This window comes from Lactuca serriola, chromosome 5 (genome assembly GCF_051521515.1).
Source record: "Lactuca serriola cultivar US96UC23 chromosome 5, Lser_US96UC23_V15, whole genome shotgun sequence".
Taxonomy (NCBI): Eukaryota; Viridiplantae; Streptophyta; class Magnoliopsida; order Asterales; family Asteraceae; genus Lactuca; species Lactuca serriola.
In genome coordinates this window covers 160,716,782-160,734,428 of record NC_136412.1, presented here as the reverse complement: position 1 = coordinate 160,734,428, position 17,647 = coordinate 160,716,782, and the positions used below count along the sequence as shown (strand labels likewise).

The window sequence follows — 17,647 nt, the reverse complement described above, 5'->3', positions numbered from 1 at the left end:
TCCGCCCGCACCAGGCCTTCAATCCACCTGGTCCACTCTCTAAGTCTACAGTATGACTGGTCCGCCCGCAATGGGCCTTCAATTGGCCTGGTCCATTCTCCGAGCCTTGGCACGTCTGGTCCGCCCTCTTGGGGCCTACAGCCTATCCGGACCGCTCGCTGGGCCTTCGTAATATCTGTTCCGCCCTAGGTATGTTGGCCTACAGCACAGAGCAGGACCGCCTTAACCCAACCCCAGTCAAACAACCAAGTGCACATAAAACAGTTAATCACATAACAATCCTTAACCAGACAGACAATCAAACAGATCACATATCATATCACATCCTAACTAGGATTCTGACCTAACCGGTTACTAGCATAAGATTACCCTATATACCGGGATACCGACCTTAACCAGGTCACTAACATAATACCATCCTAAATACCAGGATGCAGATCTAGCAAATCAATAACATAGCAAACAATACCTGGATTTTCATCCGATAAAGGGCCGGCCTTGGTGCCGTAGACCCTATCGATATAATGAGGATAACTCACCTCACAACTGTCGACTGAAAAGATAAGACCAAGTTGCTCCGACCACCGACACGATATTCACCACAGAACACTACCAAAGAACCAATTCCATAAATACCAATATTACCAAAATACCCTTGGAAGTCAAACTGGTCAACTCTTGGTCAAAGTCAAAGTCAAAGTCAACCTTCTAGGTTAACTTTACTTGTCGAGTTCCCTCACCCAGAAATTTCTCATAACACACTTAACTCGCCGAGTCGCCCCAAGACAAGCCGAGTCCAATGATCTCTGAGTCCCATCCAGTCTAACTCATCGAGTCACCAACCGACTCACTAATCCAAGGCTCTAACCAAAAGAGGTTGGGGTTCTGCGATCTTACTCGCTGAGTCTAAGAACAGACTCGCCGAGTCCAAGGCAATCTTCAACGAACTCGCCGAGTTGTTCTTCCAACTCGTCGAGTTCCTGCCCATTTTTCATACAACTCGCCAAGTCGCTTCAGTTCTTAATCCATATAGTGGCTTTCTAAGCCATGCAGCGGCTCCATATTGTAGATCCAAGCTTCTAGGGCATTTTATCACGTAAAGTTACAAACTTTATGTGCATGCAAGGCTCTAGGGGGGTCTAAATGACCAATCTAAGTTTCTAATGGAGCTTTACACCTTAGGAGAGTCTCATCCTTGCAAGAGCTAGAAACTTTATGGGCTTAGGACTCAAAAGAGGATTAGATCTGAAGTTTCAGCTTTAGATCTAGCTTCCATAACAAAATCCCTTAACGAAGGAAAGCCCTAGCCCCACATATGAATGATTCTAGAAGAAAAAGGTTAAGGTAATAGCTTCTTACCTCCCAAAACGTGCCCAAGCTGGAGTGGATTCTAGATCCACTTGAAATCCTTGATGCTAGCCTCTTGATCTACAAGTCTCCTTCACAAAGTTCACTTATCAAAGCTCCAAACACTTCTCCAAGCTCAAACTCATGGATATTAAGCTTCCTGGAACTCTTTGGGGGATTAGGGGTCGGGGTGAAGGACATAAGGTCCTTTAAATAAGGGGGGAAAACCCCAAAGATTAGGGTTTTCTCATTCCAGCACCAACTTGTCGAGTCCAGCTTCCGGCTCGGCGAGTTGGTCACTTAATTCGCGACCTAAACCCACTCTGACTCGGCGAGTAAGCGTACCTACTCGTCGAGTCCTTCTTCGAAATTACACCTTAAACCTTTAAATCACACTTCTGAAATTCGGGATGTTAAAATATGTGTTATTTATTTTTGTGTTGGTACTTTGGGGGAACTCACTAGGCTTTGGTCTTATATTTTGGGTTATGTTTCAGGTACCTCAGATGATCGTGGGAAGGCAAATGCTTGATCTTGCACCTCCTCATGTTGTGTTTTGTGATTTAAGGAAAACTCTGATGCTAAACATGTTTTGAAAACAACAATGTAAACAATTATGATTTTTCGTTGGTTTGAAGAAGTTCAACATTTTATGAAATTTTATGGATGTTATATATCTTTTATAGAATTTATTCATTTAAATACCCTAGAATCGATTCCTGGTTCTTCCCCCTTCCGATAGCTTCCGTCATCCTACCACCACCCTCGTCCGATGACCGATCGTCGTTGCTCTCTTCCGGAAAGGAGGTTCTTCCACATAGCTTTCAACATACCCACCTTCATGTTCCCATTCACTCCTCTATATCTGTCACCTCTACCATCCTATTATTGGGTTAAGAAATAAAATCACCATCCCAATCTCACTCCAACTTATAATCCTGCAAACTGTATTCGGTAAAGGCGGAGATTTGTTGGGCGATGAACCAATGGCTCATCCCACTCTAGCTTCATTTACCACCACTGGTTCATCCCACTCTGTTGTCATCGCACTAACATGAAAATGAAGTTATTTCGATTATTTGTGTCAAGGTAATCCATTACTAATAAAATTCGCAACCCTAATTTCTTAATGTGAGATGAATTATTGATTATTGCTCATAGCCTTCATAATCTCTTTCTCTATTCTAATAAAAGAATATGTTTAATCTCCTATTGACAAATATCATACAATTAGAGCTCCTCATTAATGTTATATATCACCTATTATGCCACTTGTCAACTTATTAATTATCCATTTCAAATTTCAAAATTTATATTTCCACTCAAATTACATTAAATTAATAATTGATTATCAATTTCTAATTTCAAATTAAATTTCTCACTCTAATTAAATTAAATTAAATTAATAATTGGATTTAAATTTCAAATTTTCTCACTCTAATTATATTAAATTAATAACATTAGATTGAAAAATAAGATAAAATTAATACATATTATAAGGTGATATAACTTCACTTATTTATTTAAATCAACGATTATAATTTTATATAACTAAAAAATATCTCTTAAGTAATAATTTATTTAAAATAATTGATTAATAGTTTTAATTTTTTAATAAAATTGAATTAATTTTATAACCTTGGTTCTCATGGGTTATAAACTAGTTTAGACTTATATAGAAGTGAGATCATGAGATTAGAGGTCAGTCGCAGTGGGTGCTCTGTAATTTAAAGTTCTCTGAAGGTCAGTCATCTGTGGTCTGTTTGTTCGGGAGAAATAAAAGCACAAGCTCTCTAATTTCACAGACTTCTCAACTTGATGTTGCAAGGTGTCCTAGATGTGGATTATACAAGGTTCAAGGTTATTCATGCTATATTTTTCATGTACTATTGTATTATAAATCATCAATAATTTGTCTTACTCTTAGTGTCTCTAGCTCTACTAAAATACTATATTCAGCAACGTGGTTTGGTTCAAGTGCTTAGTAACAACTTGTAATTTCATTGTGTTGTATCCATGAACTGACCCTAGTTTCATGCTCTAGCTTCATGCTAGATTTCTTTCTGTCTTTATATAATATCAGACATTAAGAAAGGAAAGAAAAGGTTGTGTTTTGATTTATTTATTTTATTTTTATTCGAATGACTATCCTACTCTAATTTCATATAACTGGTATACACTACACAAGTATTGACATAACTGATGAAGATCATCTTATAATTATCTTAGTTTAGTACGCCTAATTATAAAAGATTCTTATATCCCTTTTTCTCGCATAGATATCATGGCTGGATTCCATCACGGCGACCCGTACTTCCCAAATGAAGACAACGCAGGATGGCTCGAAGCAGAGGTTTGCAATTTGTTGCTCCTGTCTTCTCTACACCAGAAAAGACATCTGCATACATAAACATGGCACCATGTCTGTTGGCAGCAATAACATTGATTAATGGTCGATGTTTAACATTGGACCAACCATCCGACACAATTGAAACCCCTGTGTATACCATGTATCCTTCACTGAAGTGAGCCCCTTTTCCATATCTCTTGCACACTCGTCAAGCAAAACGGTTCGAGCCTTATCATATGATGGAGCCTTGTAACCAACAGGTTCCTATTTAAGACTGTGATCATCTCTTGAAACTGAGGATTACGTAGAACATTGAAAGGAATGTCATTAGCAAATAACGCTCTCATAAACTTCATATCAACCATGTTTCTTTCCATCACACCAAAAGAATATTTGAGTGGTTTCTTTCCATTAGAACTCTGTTTTTTATTAATTACAAAGTTCTTCAAAGCTTTAGAAACACCTTTTGATTCAACAACATTTACTTTAACAAACTTTAATATTTAACCCGATTCTTAAGTATAGCAGGACACCTTTTAATTTCTGGTGCTTTACCTATTACAGAACCAAAAAAATGTACATATATTCGTGTATATATAAGAGCTGATAAACATCTGGTGGCAGTGCTTACAAACCCATTTCTTTGAACCCCCAACATTTTTACTTCCTGATACACCAACTATGTCGACTTCGTGCAACAGGGGCTTCTCATCCTTCGAAGCCTGAACATTTTGAGGAACTTCAACTGTCACTGTATTGCTTAGAACTCCCTCTTCATTATCAGAATTAGTCAAGGTAACATCAACTCTCTCTGGAACGAGATTATTTTTACCAAATGCCATATTTGCAACAAAGAAGCTGAGAAGAAATAAGGAACATAAAAAATGAGTAGAGGACTAGAATTTTGAAGATGTGGAAATGATGAATGATCGTGAATGTGAAATAGGGTGATAAAAAAAGGACCGATTAATTGTTTTTGGGTTCCCCATATGTAATCATTCTTCTTTTTTTGTTTAGCCATTTGGGTTCCCGATTCTACAATGAAAGTAAACGATTCACCTGACGATGCAATTTTTATTAAATCTGCTTTTCCCATAATTGTATTCCAGAAATTCATGGGTCGTCGATTGCAATCGATTGAAATCGTCGCTGGCAGTCGATTGAAATTGCGTTCCACAGTGATATATGGGACAAAGTTATAAGACCATCTTTAAGATTTTCCCTCACAAAATGACAATCAAGTTCTATGTATGTAGTTCTTTCATGGAATACAAGATTCTTGGATATATAAATTGCAGCCATGCTATCATATTCTAAAGGAATTGGATCAATATCAGAGACTTCAAACTCTTTTAACAATCTGCTAAGCCATGTAAGTTTAGAGCACACTCTTTTCATTGGCCTATATTCTGCTTCTGTAGAAGATAAAGACATAGCTGCTTGCTTTTTTGATTTCCAAGATATGGGATTACCACCCATTGTGATAAAGAAGACACTCACAGAAGGCACTCTTTTCATTGACCTGTATTCTTCTAGTTGCTGGACATGCAACCCAGTCAACATCACAGAAGGCTTCAACTTTAAAATCTTGTTTTAATATCTTTTATAGGCAGCTGCTAATCATACCTCATCACACTTCTCTGAATTTCTTTGTCGCCTTGCTACAGATCCATGTTTGGACCATTTTGTTTTTGATGCTGGTTTGTTGATTTCTTGAGCCATATTGTGTTTGATGACTCTTTTTCTATGGTGGTATAGTTGGATGGATTGTTCAAGTCTCATACAATTTTCATTTGATGTATTTAAATTCGAAGCCCTCTTCAACGTTGGTCTATGCCTTTACTATTTTGCCCCTGGGGTTTGTATTTTCCCATTATGCGTTAGTTTGTTGATCTTCTTTGGGTTACTTGGTTTATAGCTTTTGAATTACAAATACTCCTTCAGGTGGCTGTTACGTGGTGTTTTGGGCTTTGTGGCTTTGTTGAGATGCTTTCCTTAAGCTTTGTTTGAAGGTAGACAGAAAGTTAATTTACTGATCAGAAAGAAAGAAGGAGATGGAGGGTTTTGCCTCTATGGAGTGGAGATGGATGTTTTTGTCTATATGGAATGTATTCTGTACTACATATATCATATATGAAATAATAAATTGTTATATTTATTTTTCTGTTAGACAATAAATTTGTAATTAAGGTTAACTTACGATATATTAGAAAATCATTTGTGATATATTTGTGTATGTGTTTTGTTATATATTTAGTTGCTAATGCGATCTTTATTTATATTGATTTTTACCAATTGCTTCAAGAGGGACAAAAAAATACAAAAAAAGAGGGACAAAAAAATACAAAAAAATTGGTGTGGGGAATTATATTCGCTTGTTCAAATGAAAAGATAATTACTTAAAAGGGTAATGTATTTTTCGATTTGTATACATTTGGTCATTGAGTTTTTTTTCGTTCATATATATCCCTTCAACTTGTTAAATTGTACAAATTCAGTCTTTATGACCGACTATTTCAGGTTAGCCAGTAAAAATGACTTAATAGGGTAATATATTTCTCACTTTCTACACATTTAGTCATTAATATTTTTGTATACATTTAGTCCTTAATATTATTTATTTATTTATTTATTTATTGTTGCAACTTTCATTTCCATTAAAAAAGAATATAATTTTACTTACGATTTTTATATCGATACGTTGGGGCGGATTTAGCGTAGTCCCGGTATTGCATCGGCAACACCTGTTTTTTCTGTCCGCGGTGGAAAAAATTTTGATTTTTTTTTCGTTTATACCTATTTTTCATTTATCAAAAACATCTATTTCATCTCGGCAATACCTACTATGTATTCTTGGGTCTGCCCCTGTCCATACATTTTTTTATGAATGAATATATGGATGGTTTTTTTTTTTTTTTTTTTTTTTTTTTTTTTTTTTTTATAAAATCGTAAGTAACAATATCTTATATTTTAACGGGAGTAATCTTAATGAAAAATTAACACGTGGATATAAAGATCGTTAAAATCTGATATCATATGAAAAAGTTACAACGTTTAGAATACAAAATCTAAGTCAAATCACAAGACCTACGTAACCAAGCATTCGACATCACATTGGACATAAGCATCAACAACCTTAAACACTTCATCAATGATTATCCCACATCAGATGTCGTGAGAAAAACCTAAAGAAATCATTCATAAGTACTAAATGGGTACAAAAAAAGACTTATTGTAAAAACAAAATAATGTTAAGGACTAAATATGTACAAAAATATTAAGGACTAAATGTGTACAAAATGAAAAATATATTACCCTTTTAAGTCATTTTTCCCGGCTAATTAATCTGAAATAATCGGTCATAAGGACGGAATGTGTACAATTTAACAAGTTGAAGGGGTAATGTGGACAAAAAAAAACTTAGTGACCAAATATGTACAAATCGAAAAATATATTACCCTTTTAAGTCATTATCCTTATAAGAAAAGGCCTTCTTTTTTAGTATTTGCCCCTTGGATATTTCTCTTTAAACAAAGCATTATAAATATATAAATAAAATAAATAAATATAGCTTAACTATTAAAGAAATTAGAAAAATTAAAGAAAGCATGTTGTCGTTAATATTTTGGATGAAGTGCTATCAAAGATTGTTGCTATAGTAACAAGGTAAAATAATTATAGAGTATTTTTCTACACACCAGCCTATAAAAATATAGGTTTTTTCAACTTTCAAAAACTATTTAATTTTCTCTATCTTTTCCTCTTTTTCTGTCATTTTCTCTCTCTTGCCATTTTTTCTCTCACCACTTATATTTATATCAAGTTTTTTTATATATTCCTGACATTAATTAAAATGTAATAAAAGATTATAAATATTTTTTGTTTGTCTAAATATTAAATGAGATTTTCTAATATGTGTCCTAAAGGTACATATAAGAAGTATTAATTATAAAAATATTATCATAATTAAATTTAAAATACATTTATTATGGTGATTATTAATGCATTTCACATTTAATTATAGTAATATTTCTTATAATTAATGTAATTTACATTTAATTATGGAGAGAGAAATTAAATATCTTCCTACTATTTGTTTCTATAAATCCTCCTACCCAATTAAATGATGACATGTGTAACATTTAATGATATTTTAATATACAAATATGACACATCTCATTATTTAATTGAATAGGAGGATTTGTAGCAACAAAAGTAGGAAATGTTTAATTTCTCTTTATGGCAATATTTGTCGTTAACTAATGTTTCTTATATGTGTCCTTAGGACACATATTAGAAAATCTCATATTAAATTAATTTGTGTTATATCGTTGAGACTAGGTTACGATCCGTGAAAACAACAGATGAAATATTTATAAACATTAAATTATTAATAATTTAAAATTGATCGTTAAATGTGAATCAACCAACATATGTTTGTTATCCTAATTTAAAAACAATATTGAAATACTTGCAAAAATTACTAGTAAAAGGGAATACAATGGTGTTAGTTAAAAATACAAGGCATTTATATAAATATTTATTACATTAATCAATTAAACGATTTATGTATTATACTGCATATGTTGATTTAAGAAGAAAATCATTGGCAACGAAGGACGTCTCAGGATATAAAATCAAAATCAAAATTCCATTTGAACAGAGGAGGAGGGTAAGAATAAGTAGACTGTCTGATATCGTATGAGCTAATCTTGAATATTCATTTTAATTTGTTAATTCTTCTCTAAATATAAAAATGCAATGAATATATACTTAGGTGATAATATTAACGGCAATTGAGTAATAATGAATGCATACACACGAAAATATAACTCTTATTTATATATATTAAAATTGTCCACCCTTACCTTAGGAACAGGAAAGTTCCTAAGGGGTTGACAATTTTAGTCCACAACTTTCCATATTTTCAATAGTAAGTAATTTTTGACACTAGACTTTATCGTATTGCCAATTTAGTCCCTTAAACAATTCTTGACCAGAATACTGTTTCTCGGTTACCACAGGGTTACACATTTTACTTCCCGATCCTTCCACCGTCTTCCTTTTATCTCCCACCGCTTCTTTATCTCGATCCTTCCACATGGTTTCTCATTTTTTTCTGTGACGCCCTCCATCACATAATCGTCTGCTTCGCCACAGTGTCACCACCATCAAAGAACGACCACCCCCACTACCCTAAACTACGCCGTCCAACACTACCATCCCCCTTTCCTCCTCTCCGATCCACACTCCCTACGCTCCTTCATTTCTAGGGTTTTCGTCGTTGTCATAGGGATGGTGAGATGTAAAACCTACTGATTCCCAGTCGTCGCCGTTTTCCATGATTTGGTGGTTTGGCGCTATGAGCAACATCTCAAAATTTGGAACTAAATCGACCCCACAAGGGTTCTCGCTACCCCTCTCAAGGAGCAGTATGTCAAATTTAGGTTGCAAGTTCCCGACGACGACGATTCTACTAATTCAAAGGGGAGGCGGCCAAGAAGCTGATGAACAAGAACAAATACTCTTCAATGTTACCTTCAACTTCTAATCTCTTTTATTTTTTCTCTTCTTTACAAAAAGGTAACATCCTAATTTCTCTTTACACTACCCAAATTCATCAGTCATATTCACCCAACGTTGTTTCTGGACTTCAGTCCACTCAATTGAAGGAAACATAGTTGATTTCTGACAAAAATGAAGTCAACCCATGTGAGAATTCCAAGTTTTGTGAAACATGTCAGATAAGTTACACCACTTACAACCTGGGACTTCTCAATCCCTACATTTGACTTCGCTTATCTAATAAGTCCAAATTTCAGATTTTTTTGAGCGGCTGCGTATGTACGAATGAACGCTTATAGGTGTATGTGTGTTTGGAGGATCCTTTGATTCTTTCATAACTGGAAATGGCAAAAGGATTTGCAGTTATTTGACATGTGCTTTGTGTACAAGAAAATAAGCTAATCATTATCATTTCTTTTTGTTTTTTGGTCAGGATACAAAAAAAGCTATGCGTGCTCTGGATTTTAGGTGGTAGTTTCAGCCTTTCAGGTCAGTCCATTTTTGTGTACAACTGATTTATGTAGCCGTTTTTTGGAAAAGTTTCATTTTTGAAGGTAATATAGGTTATAGCCTCTCTGTTTGCTATACTTCTGTAGAGGATTTGAAATCTTTTTGCTTTATATATGTTCTCCATGATGCACTTACTACAGTTGGTGTAGAATGTAATCCCCAGGTAATACTACAAACATATGGAAATATTGATCACTTTAACTGGGGACCAATAATCTTTATTGCATTACAACAATCTAATTACCGTATTGTGTAATTCTAATGTGTTAGGATAAAGTGTTTTTTTAATCCCATGCAAGTCTCTTTCTTTAAACATTTTTTGACTGCGTCTTTATCTTTCGTTTTTTAACCATACCATTCGATTATGATCTAAACGTTTTCTTCAAATTCTACATCCTTATTTTTATTTATTTATTGCAGTTTCCCTGGTAAAGCACATGGGGTGAGAATTCCTGTCAAAGCTCCATTAGTAGAAGTTGCTATTGCCAATGGAGTTACCAAGGTTTGTTTGGTTGTTTATTATTTCTTTTTTAAAATGTCGATTTATAAGAATAAAATAATGATCTCATGGATATTTTAGGAAACTGGTGATGACGAGGACAATGACCTGGATCTCTTTGGTGACGAGACGGATGAGGAAAAGAAGGCAGTTGAAGCACATGATCAAGCAAAAGCATCAACAAAGAAAAAAGAATGCGAGTTTCCTTTTCTTTGTCATTGTCAAACCCCTGTTATGCCTTCATCACTAAATTTCAAACCAGTCTTGAATTTTGTAGCTTATTTCAAAACCCTTCATTATAAATGTTTTATTTTCTCTTTAATGTAATCAAGTGTATGTTATTCAACATTTTTTTTCAAAAGATCTATTTCTTTCTTCATATTTGTGGCTCTATATGTCTGTAATAACTTATATTACCTTCTTATGTACCATAAGTTGTGTTATGGTTAAATGGGGAATGCAGAATGCAACCTGGTTTGGTTTTGTTTCAGCTTTGTACCTGTATTTTCTTCATTTGTTCATGGATGATGAGTTAACTTTAAAGATCACAGGACTATTTTGAATTTGGATTTTGTTTATTGTTCAGGATATTGGGTGCGATTGAGAAAAACGAGTAATTTGAGGACTTCACAGGTTTCTTTAAACTCTGATATTTGGGTATTTTCTCAGAAAACGTGGATCTATGCATTAAGATATATATCAACTACTAAATATTTTCCTACTTTCAGATCTATCTATGAGATGTGGTTGCTTTTTGTGTGGACTTCTTTGATTACGATATAGGAATTAAATGTCTACATCCCTTGGATCATTTCCACAACACAACAATGAAGTAATAGAGTAAATCAATTTTTATGGAAAGTGTTGTATTTATATGTGTTAGGCGTGTCAAACCCAAAAAATAAAGGGGTACGATATACTCCAAAATAATCTCACTATATTGCACTAAAAGGTAGTACAAGGCAAGCATGGTCGATCCACAGAGACACGGAATAATTAGTCTATACCTCTTTGCACAAGGTACTATAGTCACCAACAGTAACAAGGGGGTTTTAGAGTGCAATGACTAAACAAACAAATTAAAAACACACGCAATCAGCTAAATCAGTGAATTAGATTCAGATTTTTTGTAAGGACTCCAACTTCATGACAACTTAGCAATGTGACTCAAAGATGACACAATATTCGTTTGATTCTATCTAAGTTGGTACTTGAAAGTGCTAAAAATCTCTAACACTTCCCATTCACCATATTAATTAACCAAAACAAGCTCTTTAATTAACCCTAACCTTATTAACCTAATCTAAACGAGCTCTTAGAATTAGATTATAAGATTGCATGAAACTTTATGTGAATGCTCCCAACAACACCCAATACTCCTCATAAGCTCGGAAGTGTAGAAGTGTATGAATAAGATTTACACTAAATTCATTCAATAGAGGTCAATTTAATACTTGTTACTTAGTTCAATTCACAAAACAGTTACGAATTTTGCAAAATGAATAACTTGAACGACCTAACCCTAATTCAAATGGCCAATAAGAATCACAATTGGAATCAAACATTCGATTGAAGCAAAATCAAATTCATTAGATAGAAATTAAGAACAAACATCATGTCATATGATTGAATTCACTATCAAGAAGTCAAAACATGAAATTGGAGAAACTAGGGTTCTAGCCACACATGGCTAGAACAAGATCACAAGAATAAAACATGGAATTAAAGAGCAATTACAACTTACAAATACTAGAAATAATGTTTCCAAATGATTGCTAATCAAACCCTTGCAAAAAACTTTGAAAATCCTCCTCCAAATGTGCTTTGATATGTTGTGTCCCCCCCAAAATGACCCAATTTCCCGTAATATGAAAGATAGGAAAAACTGCCAAAAGTTGGTTTCTGGGTCGAACACGGCCCATGTTGGACATAGAGTAAAACTGACACGGCCCGTGTTCAGCATGGTCAACAACTCCCATTTTGGTCAACATATCCCGTGTTGGACATAGAGTAAAACTGACACGGCCCGTGTTCAGCATGGTCAACAACTCCCATTTTGGTCAACACGGCCCGTGTTGAATTTTCAGTGTAAATCCAACACGGCCCGTGTACCCCTCTGACTCCGAATCCAAACTTGATTTTTCCAACTTTTTCGTTCTTCGCCCGATCATCCCGAAATCTTCACCAATGCTTCCCGACACTTCCCAAAGCGCGTTCCAACCTCCGGTTTACCTGAAAAAGACATGAAAATGTGCAAATAAGGTTGTTCTAGAGACTAACATGAAATATGATGAAATGCAAGACAAATGAAGGACAATTATGCTAAATAGATGCATGAAATGGGACTAAAAGGTGTGCAAAAAGGTGCACAAATTGCACCTAACAAATCTCCCTAATCTTATACCTTTCTTGTCCCCAAGAAAGAACAAGAATCAAACAAAACAAGACGATTTCTAGATGGCAAAAAGAAACATAGAGCAAAAAGGGACAGAAGGATCCTAAAGGCTAGGAATGAATGCATGCAATGAAAACCATGAGAAAGAAACATATGTACAAAGGATACTTAAGGACGAAAATGAACCAAAGAAAAAAAATTAAGAACACAAGTATTTTTTTTTATTTTTTTTCATAAATATGGACATATACGATCAGACCTTACATCAGTGGGGCTCCAATCATCATTACCTCAGCGACCATCCTGCTACCTTCCACATATCACAAACTCCCAAAGTGAGGAAGACCCTAAACGTTGTAACCCAATAATCCAACCATAGTTTTATTTAAACTTCATACCTTAATTAGCTTTATGGGCGAAAATAACATTGTCCGGATCTCATGTCCTTAAGACTAGATGGCCAAGAATCGGAATCGACGCATCCTTAAGAACCCGTCATGGCGAATCAGCTTTCGCTGAAATAGTGAGCCCACCCGAAGGGGCCTAACTCCTATGCTTTCACTTTTTCGAGAGCCACAAGTATCATATCACACAGTTCTTCATTCGCCAAACTTGACTTTGAGGCGGCTTTTGATTTTGATTGAACTTGGATTTGTATCTTCATTTTGAACTTTGAATTCTTCAATCAACTTTTGAATTTCTGAAATTTTTTTCATTTTGGCACTTGAAATTCTGATTGGGTACTGAATGTGACAGTTTTACCCTTTCTTATTTCTTGACTATGTGGATCTGATACTTAAGCTCTCTGTTACAGCGAGGGTAACGCGTGTCAACAAATAGGTCTGTGTTTTGTGGGTTCAGAGTTGCCGATAAAGATTCTGTTTAAACATTCAGAAGCAAATCATCCTAAAGCTGTTATGACCGCCCACAAAAACGTTTTATTATTTCATTTTTTTTATTATCTAAGGATGGGGTCTCGAATTACGGTGTTTGGGTCCCCTAGTTATGATAGCTGATTTTACACTTCCGGCAACTATCCGGTCACTTCAGTATTTTTTTCTCATTTGAGCTCTCGATTTCCCACTTCATGGAGCTATTGTATGTAAAGAGTGTCATCATCTCGTATAAAGTTTTTTTTTTCTAACAATGTATGAAAATGATGGAAAGAAAAATATTTTTGGGTTTTATAAATGCAGAATGCAAGGAAAATGAAAATAAGAAATGAGTTTTTTTTTTTTAAAACAATGCATGCATGAATATGAAATATGAAAATCCACCTAGTGTACAACTCTACCCCTTCCCAAGCTTAAAGATAAGCATTGTCCCCGATGCTTGGAGAGGGCAGAACACCCTGTTACGGAGGAGGAGACGGGTGGTGGGGGATGGTAGTCGGGTTGAGTAAGAGTCTAAAACAGTCACAAGTGCACACATATTGAATTTTAAAGCAAAATATGAACGATTAAAGATATGGAAAGAATTTACAGGATCGTTCTTGGAGCCTTGCAGTTGGTAGTGAGAACCTCCTCTTCAACCTTCCCCAAGCTATCTGTGAAATATTTTTGGAGCCCAAGATTCATTTTCTAGGTATAAAAACATGTTGCAACACATTTGGAACATTTAAAACTATAAACTTCAATAAAACGAAAATGTTTTGAAGGAAAAGACAAAAATACCCCCGGGTTGCCTCCCGGTTAGCCGCCCTTGTTTTAAGTCGTTGGCTCGACTTGGCCCCGAAATATGCTTCATTCTAAGTATGTGGGGCTCTCCAACTTAGTAAACTTTTCGCAACCTCCATCAATGGAACACTTATCTTGTACTTGACTTTCTTTTTTCGTGGGAACCATGTTGGACTTAGACCCTTAATGACACCAATCGTCCACCCGACCCATTTCATGTACTTGTCCAGTAAGGTAATCAAATCTTCTTTCTTTGATAGGGTTGTTGAGTTGACAACCGATTGTGTCTCTTCCTTCTCGGGATATATATCCTTTGAAGGTTCCGACAGATTTATAACCCTTCCAAAACTAGTGCAACTAGAGTCTTACCTTTTGCGAGATCCTGTCTGTATAGGGATGCTCGTGCTGCGTATACTTGTCTTTTGTAGTATACCTTATTCGCAGCAATAGCCTTGTAGTAAATCTAAAGTATTGTAACTCTGTTCATGGTTGCACGGTTGTGTTTTGTCTGTAAACGTCTTATGTTCAAATCTAATGTCTTTAAGTTTCCGTATGATTCCGACATTATCATACAACTAGATTCAATTTGATCCGCACCATACCAGCTTCTTAAGTACATCTCTTTACCAGTAAACGTCTTATTAGCGAAACCGTCATATCAGAACACCGAAGTACTCATGCCTGGAGTACCTCATAGTTCTTCTCTTTTCCGAAGAAATCCCCTAAGTACCACTCATGCAGTACGTCAAGTTCAATCCAAGGATCCATACGGTTGAGCTATCACTGAGGAATGTATACATAAGAATGATATATAATCAAGGTTCTATAGGTTTAGAATTGATGATTCTACTTTAACTTCTTTTTCCTCGATGGGATGTGAGCTTAAAGAAGAATCAGTTATTCGACTACCTTTTCAATCTTAATTATATATGACTCGTATACACGAGATTGTGATTGTGAAACCATGTATGAATTCTAATATGAACTTCAGGACGGAGAACTGCCCAAGTCTACGAGTAATCGCATCATCATGTGAACAAACTTAGAACCCATTATGACTCCTGTAAACAGATCACCCTATAATCTAAACACCTACGGAGATACAAGAACAGCCTGGACAACTTAGCAAACCACACAATAATAGAATAAGAAGACTAGGCTTCTCACCCTAGAGAACTCCGGTTATATTCTTCCAGAGATCGATGGATTGCATCGTATGTACCTCGGCTATCGAGGACTTTGTCAAGATTTTCTAGTAGAAATCGTTATCTCTGCCTCGCATAGATGAAATGGTTGAGCAAACGCAAGGAAAGAATTTCTTTTAGAAATAGACCTGAGATCTGAATATCACCAGTTTGAGTGTGAGGGAAGGATGTCTGGAAGACTATCTTCCGAACTCGATGCAGACACTTCGAGTCCGTAGTGATACCCTTCAGATAGGACCAATACGCCCATAGTATTCATTAGCTAAATGAGTAGGGTACGTCTTTCTTACTTGGATCAGTTCGTCATTCTCCATGTAACGACTTACTTATCTACCCTCGTAGTAAGAAGGAACCCGCAGAAACATTACCCTCAGAGATACTTTTCGCAAAGTTCTCTGAACACGAGTTTGGAATTGAAGAGTCAAAATTTCCTAAGACACACTATTAGTGATATGGAAATTCTTGAGTACTCTGTCAATTTATCAAAGCCGTTGAGAAGTTGTCGACATCAGGGACGCCGACAAGAATTCGCCAAATTCTAGGTCTTACAGACCTACTGTCATAGTTCATCCAGAACTCCTCGCAAATCACAGAAACCGGTACGACTTTGACCCAACAAGGGGTGGCCCTTGACAGGGAAGATAAGCAAGAGAAAGAACCTTTGGAATTCCAAGTGAGAGACCAAATTCCTTAGGGAATCTCACTCTGGGAATGGCTTAATACGCTTTGTAAAGCGTGGAAAGCTAAATCCAAGATAGATGGGACCTCCGAGATTCTTACCAGAATCGGTCTAGTACCTCACAAACTAGACCTACTCCGCGAACTCAGTAATGTACATTTTACCCTTCGCGTCTCGATCGTAAAACCATACCTTTCCGTTAGGACTCTTGTAAGTCCACTCGTCGAGATCCTCGCCTTCGTATTAGAACCGTAGTGACCCTCGACCGAGAGGTCAAGCAGACGAAGCAACGCCATCGCCCGTTAGTGAAGGTTCGTTGGGATACCAACCGAGGACCCGATCTCACTTAGAAGAGCGAGAACCAATCGATTAGGAAGTTTCCACCTCACGAATCGATCATTCATACCTACTTCCTTACCTAAATCCTAATTTCTGGACGAAATTCCCTTTAATAGGGGGATGATGTGACAACCCGAAATTTCCATTCTATACAAACCATATCCAGCCAATAGAAGTAGAACAGTTACAGAGAATTTCCAGACTTTTGGGTATAAGTTTGAGTATTTCAGGATTTACACTTAAGGAGATATCAGGAGAGTGGATGCACTAGGGTTTTGTGCAACACTGTTATTCCAAAACTCTAGGATATTAGGGTTCAATTCCAGAATAAAAATATTTTCTGCCAAAAATCCCAGGAGTATATATAGGATTCTGAGCCATATTATTTCATTAGTTCCATTTCCAACTAGAGAAAAGCCAAATTCTCTCTCACGGATCTTCGGGTTTTCATCCCAAATCGTGAGTACTTCTATCTGGTTGTAATATATAGCTTAGATTGTGCCTAATAACATCAAAATCGGATCAAAACCCCAAGATTTGAGAGTTTACCGCCTAAGAACACTTGGAGAGTAAACTCTTTTATAAGGGCCAAAGTGTGCCCAATGTCCCTCCAAACCTTGGAAATGAACCTTGAGACTACCCATAGCTGGTTTAGACATCCAAAACATTAAGAATCAAGGGTTGAAAGTGAGTTCACGGCCAAGGATGTTCTTGGGCCGTGAACTCCATTTTAAGGTGTCAAAATGCCCCAAATGTCTTCCTTAAGCCAAGAGACTAGCATAGCACTTTACCCTAATGTGTTTAGGACTAGCAAACACCTTTAGAACACCAAGAGTAAGGTGTTCACGGCCCAAGAAGTTCCAGGGCCGTGAACTCCATACAATAGGGCCAAATAGTGCTATAAACTCTTATAAAGCCTTATACACTAGCCTAGTTTAGTTCCTAGTTAAATTAGGGAGTTGTAAACACCAAAACCACCCTCCCAAGGGAGATTACGGCCGTAATCTCCAAAGGATGTGGTCCCTGGGCCGTGAACATTGAGCAAGGCCATTTTATGGCCTTAAACCCACCCAAACACTTGT

At 36.1% G+C, this 17,647-nt stretch overlaps 1 long non-coding RNA gene across 5 annotated transcripts; it reads left to right on the top strand.

The window, feature by feature from the left end:
* Positions 1–8,747: 8,747 nt before the first annotated feature.
* Positions 8,748–11,014, top strand: LOC145053192 (uncharacterized). 5 transcript variants are annotated; one of them, XR_013684376.1, is made up of 5 exons: positions 8,755–9,751; positions 10,193–10,274; positions 10,353–10,467; positions 10,858–10,928; positions 11,000–11,014. It is a non-coding gene; the product is annotated as an uncharacterized LOC145053192 (long non-coding RNA). The 5 variants fall into 5 exon arrangements; XR_013684377.1 differs by having other exon boundaries at positions 8,757–9,751; positions 10,858–10,904; XR_013684374.1 differs by lacking the exons at positions 10,858–10,928; positions 11,000–11,014 and having other exon boundaries at positions 8,748–9,280; positions 9,355–9,751; positions 10,353–10,650.
* Positions 11,015–17,647: the final 6,633 nt, after the last annotated feature.